This window comes from Macrobrachium rosenbergii, chromosome 19 (genome assembly GCF_040412425.1).
Source record: "Macrobrachium rosenbergii isolate ZJJX-2024 chromosome 19, ASM4041242v1, whole genome shotgun sequence".
Lineage (NCBI taxonomy): Eukaryota > Metazoa > Arthropoda > Malacostraca > Decapoda > Palaemonidae > Macrobrachium > Macrobrachium rosenbergii.
The window spans coordinates 32,804,157-32,811,656 of NC_089759.1; the positions used below are offsets into that span (position 1 = coordinate 32,804,157).

The following is a 7,500-nucleotide window of genomic DNA, read 5'->3' on the forward strand; positions in this document are numbered from 1 at the left end:
AAAATAACAGAAGTGTTATCAGTATTGCATATTATAAAATAAATTGGTGTTATAACTCGAATAAACGCTAACACAACCGTGAGTCTCATCAACGGACCCCTCATAAGAAAATGAACAGAAAAAGTTAATTTTTACTAAGATAAGTTCGAATCAAGATATGTTGAGTCCTTCTGTTACCTACGGAGTAAAATTCACTAGACTCAATACCTCGACTGCCGAATTTAAAATTATAAAAAAAATTATGCAAAAGGGATAATCATATTTTAGCACCCGTGTTCTCTAAATAGAAAGAATATGCGGTTTGAGTGAACGAAACGACTGATTTGCTCTACACGGTGTGATAATACACCATAATAAGATTTCCCATTACAGTTTCTTGTTGTTTCTGTGAATTTACAGTAATATGTAATGTATCAATTTGACTGAATTTGTTGAAACAGTCTTCTATCTTTTAAATTTGCATAGATTATGTATGTCATTCGACTAAAACGCGAGTATTTTTGTAATAATCAACCCAGCAAACACAAACCTCTCTCTGTCTCTCTCTCTCTCTCTCTCTCTCTCTCTCTCTCTATATATATATATATATATATATATATATATATATATATATATATATATATATATATATATATATATATATATATATATATATATATATATATATATATATATATATACAGTACATTGGTGTTTTAATATGAAAAACTGACTTCAAAAAGTGCATAAAAATAAATTTCTCAACTTTCGTAGGGAACGCTCGAGTTATTCATTTCCAATAAAAGATGAAAAATGAAGCTGGGAATACTTAACAAAGTGAGATTTAATGAAGGCGTAAACCGAAAGGAACTTATATATACTGAATGAGGAATGAATGGAACCTGCAAAATACATTCAGTAAGCTGCGAAAATATATGTCAACATTAGTAACAGAAGTACTTTCTTATAAACCAAATTCAAACTGAAGTGTTCATTCACAGAAAGAGAGTTTTTTTTTTATTGCTTTTTATTCCTGGTAGAATGAAATCATGCCAAACGCTAAAAGAACGTTTCGTGCAGCACTTTCTTTTTCTCTCTTTGCCTCCAATGGAGAGAAACATTACGCTGATTCCCATCAAGCCAGTAAGGGAAATGGGGTTTTGGAACCGGGTATACGCTAGGAATGTGACCTGGATTTATGGGCGAGAATCACGAAGGTGATCCATCAGGAATGGGCGGGCTGAATCCGTGTATACGCTGGTTCCAGTTAGGAATGTTTACTTCGTTGCCATGTGATTGGGTTATTCACCACGAGGATTGGGAGTAAAAATCTGGAACCTGTATAAACATCTGGGGTTTTTACTTTAGCAGGCGAAAAAGCACGACTTCACCTGTATGTTTAATGGGTTTTTCTTATAGGACAGACTGAAAAATATAGATACAGGACAGATTGAAAAATATAGGTATCTTTCATTTTGATACTTTAATGATCATAGAAAATATCTCGTGTTTAGAACTACAGCCATAGTCTCAGGGAACATAATTATTTATCAAGTAACGCATACTAATTCAATTTACGTCGTCAATTTATGGTAAATTGGAATTTATTAAATGGGAGATTATAAGAAAAATACGAAATAATTTTATTAATTGTAGTAACAAGATACAAATTTTCAACTGTTACGTGAAGGACTGTTCAAAATATTTATTATGAGAGAGAGAGAGAGAGAGAGAGAGAGAGGTATGTCTCCACCTGATATTAATTTCGTGATGTTTTTCGGACAAAGTCTTTCAAAACTATGCTTAAGTTTGACAGAGAAAAGAAAAAAAAAAACATTTTTGTCTACTCGAGGTCTTACATTTTACTCTCATTTAAATGCCAGTTACATTGTCATTCATATATATCATATGAAAGAGGAATATATAATATCATCTATACTGGAGTGCGAAGGAGCTTTTAATGAAAGTATGCTAAGATTGACAGCAGGTAAGCGCATTCTTATCACTGTCTTTTGAGGTGGACAAAATCTTTCTATCTTAGAGGAGTTGGTAATCGTGAGCTCATCCAATTCAAAGCATCTAGGATATACAGGTTCAAACTTTCTCGAGTGCTGAATTAATTCTCTTTTGTCATTGCTAACTACATTACTACACACACACACATATATACACATATACATATATATACTATGTATATATATATACACACAGAGAGAGAGAGACAGAGAGAGAGAGAGAGAGAGAGAGAGAGAGAGAGAGAGAGAGAGAGAGAGAAGATTAATTTACCTCATATGATTATACATTCACTGAATCTCAATCTTATGATAATTTGCATACTGTTTACTTAAGGGTGGAATGTCAGGTTTATCAAATCCCATCCTGTATGTTAATGACTTACAATGGTTTTACATAAATTACAATAATTTTCTCGATCATATTGATACTGTCTCTTATAGAAATGGGCTTCCTTCCCGCTATCGCTTTTTTTTTAATATATCCGGTATTCTAGCCCCCCTTGATTCTGCCTTCTTAATTCCAAATGGCATTGGCCTCTTTACTGTGTTTCATGATAGAATTTGTAAATTTTTACTACTACTACTACTACTACTACTACTACTACTACTACTACTACTACTACTACTACTACTACTACTACTAATAATAATAATAATAATAATAATAATAATAATAATAATAATAATAATAATAATGACAAATGCAGAAAACAAAAAGACATTTGTTTCATTATTTATTTCATCCGGGTATCAAATATTAATTGTATATATATACTTGAAAGATCTATATGCAACTTCCAGCGCAGAAAAGTATATGAATATCTAGCCTTCTTTAGCCCTATTCGTTACATTTTTTTTTTTATTTATTTATCTACTTCATTTCATTCATTCTACAAAAAAATAATAATCTCTTCTGCATCGGCACTACCACAAAGTACCAATCCTCTTTGGGGAGATGATCTGGCAAAAGCCTTCTTTTCCAGGTCTTACTCTGAAGACTTAAAATGCTTTTCATTCGTAAACATGAATGACCCTAATTATTTCATTGGGTATTTTGCGCCTGTTTTAGAAAACTAGTGAGATGGCTTTGGCTGTCCGTCCGTACTTCTTCTGTCCGCACCCAGATCTCAAAAACTACTGAGGCTAGAGGGCTGCAAATTGGTATGTTGGTCATCCACCGTCCAATCATCAAACTTACCAAATTGCGGCCCTCTAGCCTCAGTAGTTTTTATTTTATTTAAGGTTAAAGTTAGGCATGATCGTGCGGCTGGCGGCGATATAGGACAGGCCACCACCGGGACGTGGCTGAAAGCTGTACAGAAAACTCGGTTGCGCCGAAGAAACTTCGGCTCATTTTTTTCTTGTTTTCTTTTACTTTTAATATTATTTCATCTTTTAACTGTTTTTAAATTCCTGATATGAATAATTTTGAGTTAATCAGGTATATTACGGTTTCATAATATATTTCTCTTCATAATCCATTGGTTTCATGTACTAATTCATTCTAGGATTAATTTCACTTTACAGAAAAGTGTAGGCACTGACGTTGTTCTTCACACTTATCCATTCTGGTTTCACGGGATGCAGCCTGAGAATTTAAGGTGTTTTCCACACTATGTGAATAGCATGAAAATCAGAAGAAATAATCAAACAAACTATAATAAGGTACATGAAAAATAACGATTAATCTAACCCGATTATTTTTGTTGAAACCAATATCCAAATAACATACCTCTGCATCAAGTATCTTAGTTAGTTTCCTAATTACCGAACAGAAGTCCGGACACTTCGAAATTGGTCCGAGATTACCATTAATAACCTAAGAAGATCAAGAAACACGGAAATACGTTTCGTCTCCGAAACACTTCCTCATATTGTCTTAACTAAGACAGCCTTAATGGATGGCATCCTCGCTGTGTTCGGGGACTTCGTCCCTGCTCTTAATTTCCTGTCACTTCTGAGGAATGGCCCTGGACACTGGAGAATTACAGCCCTTGTCATTATTAAATGTGTAGATGGTGAACGTATTATGGACATTCTGTGCAAGGTATTGTGTATTTGAGGCATAAAATAAATAGACAGTGAAATAACTTGTCATTGTTAAATGTGGAGATGGTGAACGTATTATAGATATTTTGTAAAGGTATTGTGTATATGAGGCATAAATTAAATAGATATTGAAATAACTTGTCATTATTTAACGTGTGGATGGTGAACGTATTATAGACATTTTGTAAAGGTATTGTGTATATGAGGCATAAATTAAATAGATATTGAAATAACTTATCATTATTAAACGTGTAGATGGTGAACGTATTATAGACATTTTGTAAAGGTATTGTGTATATGAGGCATAAATTAAATAGATATTGAAATAACTTGTCATTATTAAACGTGTAGATGGTGAACGTATTATAGACATTCTGCGCAAGGTATTGTGTATTTGAGGCACAAATTAAATAGATAGTGAAACATCTAAGAAAAATAATGGTTTACCTTTTTATTTATAGTAGGTGTTCACAGTTCAAATTTAAATCAGATTATGTAATAAGGAGATCTCAGTTGAATATGCAGACAGAGCCGCGACATTTATACTGCAGTAAAATGAATATTTCCCTCCGGGAAGAACATTTAGAGATTGTATTAGTAATTCAAGATGTGAATCAGATGAACTAGGAATGACGATCCAAGGGAATTCTTGGGCGAGGACGATAATCGCACCCAGTTTTGTTGGGTCCAACGTCATCCCGATAATTTCCAGCGTTAAACAGTTTTAATTAAATCTCTGTTTATACTCTGTACACTCAGGAGATGGAATCGATGTAAAGAGAACTGAATCATCTAAAATGGCAATGAGGTTTTTTCAAAGTCAAGCCATACACATGCGTTAATGACATTGGAAGTTTGTCTCTTGCAGAAAATTCAATTTGAATATTAATAATGATAATTGCTCAGTTTAATTGTTTAGTGAAGATTACAAAAGAATTAGTCACGGTTGAATTAATGCTATAAGGGAAATGTCACATAATTTTCCCTCATGAAATGAACTTTTTAAAAACTGAAAAAAAATATAATTTTGGTTTTCGCAGAGTAACAAAAGACTTGTTATTGTCTGTGTATATTATCCAGAAAACCGAAAAGCAATAAATATAAAAAACTAGGAATTTATTTCATCCATTTTTGTTAAAAAAAACAACATATGTTCAACATTTTTCATCTGCAGTTATACATCTGCGAATTGACGTGCGTATGGGTTCATGTTCGACAAAAGATAGCAAAATGTAATATCATGTACAAAAAATGCAATGAAAAACACAAATTTATCGAAAGCTTTTGATGAAAACTTTTCATGCTCTCAAAACAAGTTTTTATCAGTTTTCCCCAGCTTTTCTGTTTCTGGGGGTCTATTGTGTTTATGATATTGATGTATTTATTATCATTTAAGTTGATGATACCCTATAACACCAAATAATATTTCACTTCAATGGTACATCCATGCCTAGTTGTATTATCCCTTTTTCCAGTCCCCTTATAGTTTTCTGTTAAGTTAGTTTTGGCTCTTATTGCAAGATTTTTTTTTTTTAGGTAATATTCCGTTTGATTTGATCCTCTTGAAAATATAAAATCACTGTGAATAATAAAAAAGACAATAAGATGGAAAAAGCCGAAAGCCAATGAAGTGAGTGATGATCCAACCTAATTTTCACAAAAAAAGGGGGAAAACGAAAAGGAAAAATCTCAGTAAAAAAAATTGATGGAACTTTTGACGACTTCGAAGAGTGGAAAAACAACGATAAGAAATTTGTCAGAAGAGGGATTTTTTGTTCCATTGGCGTATTCTGTTTGATGTTCTGTACGGGTCATTTCATCGGAATCTAACTGATCAAAGGTGTATCCTTTGAAACATTTCCATTTCCTCAGTTTCATGGATACAACTTTTGATTTATGATAATTTTTTCCCCCCCTCATAGCCGTGATGTGTGAAATTGGATATCCCTGTCTGTTTAGGCCTAGAGAAAAGAAAGTAAAGAAAGTGGAATTTCTCTCATGCATAGGGAAAATTTCCATATGCTTTGATTGATGCTAATCTGTGAAATTCTTCAACTCAAGTAAAACATTTTTGTCAGACAGCAAACATTTTACTCACTAGGAAAACGCCACTTGTTCCTCAGTTCAGAAGTTGCTGTATTAGTGTGACTTTGGTAAAAGGATCTCTCTCTCTCTCTCTCTCTCTCTCTCTCTCTCTCTCTCTCTCTCTCTCTCTCTCTCTCTCCAGTTATATCCTTGTCCATAAATATTCTAATAGCAGGGAATGAGCAAAAACACGCTATAAAATTGAATGCGCGTGTAGGCAAACGGCGAGCGATATGTAATCATATACCGTAACCCCCTACCTCGACTGACATTCTTTATGTGATCTGTTCTTGATATATCCTTTATAAAAAAAAAAATATATATCTACAAAGCTCCGCTAAATTAAAGGGTGACAGACAATTACGAAGAGAGTTAAATCTTAGAAAGAGTGGTGAATGCCTCACGAAACCATTCGTTTTAGTCTGAATCGTTTCACTGTACCGCGAAAGCGACGAATTTTTAGTAGTGTGTGTAACTTTTCGTATATCCTTTTCTATGTATTGATAACGTTTATGCTTTCTAAGGCCAACCCAGTTAAGTTAGTTAAAGTCCTCCTTGGCCTCTGTAGGCTCATGGGGCAGGCGCTGATCTCCTGTTTCTTTTCGAACATTCGTAGATACAAATCTATGCTTCAGATTTGCAAAATTTATGCATCTAGAAACAAAGAAAGTTTTACGGGCGCGAAAATACTACGTGTGTTTCTTGCGTGAATGCGGTGACAGTCTTTGCATCAGTGGCCATAACAATCGTTGTTTTCTTTTAAAACACTTCTGGATGACAGACATTTTTCCATATCTGCAAGACACATACATTAAGGATATACACACTCTACATACAAACATACCCACATACATGCAACAGTCAGACAGACACACAAACACACATACGAATATATATATATATATATATATATATATATATATATATATATATATATATGTGTGTGTGTGTGTGTGTGTGTGTGTGTGTGTGTATATAATATGTGTGTGTGCACACGGACACACATACATATATGTGTGTACGTGTGTGTGTGTGAGTGCGTCTGTGTGTATGCAAGAGTGTTATTTTTCTCTTAAGATTTACTTAGACTTGAATTTGATAAAATTAGGGACAGACATATATGCACACAGAATATGAAAGTAATTTATTTTTGTTTCAGCCTTCAATATTATTTTCGTAAATGATTTGATCACAAAAATATCACTATGTTTGTAGAAAAATGTAACTGATTTTAGGAATAAAAATAAAAAAAAAGGAGCAATAACAGAGACTAGTCACATGCCGATAAGAAGTAAAATTGGTGATGTTCGTGATGTGGAATTTACTGATACCTGTAAATGTATTCACAACGGATATTTTATGACTTCCCTAT

At 33.3% G+C, this 7,500-nt stretch overlaps 1 long non-coding RNA gene across 1 annotated transcript in view; it reads left to right on the plus strand.

Moving 5' to 3' along the window:
- Positions 1 to 7,500, plus strand: part of LOC136848806 (uncharacterized) — a 512,153-nt gene that overhangs the window by 69,557 nt on the left and 435,096 nt on the right. The window lies entirely within an intron of this gene.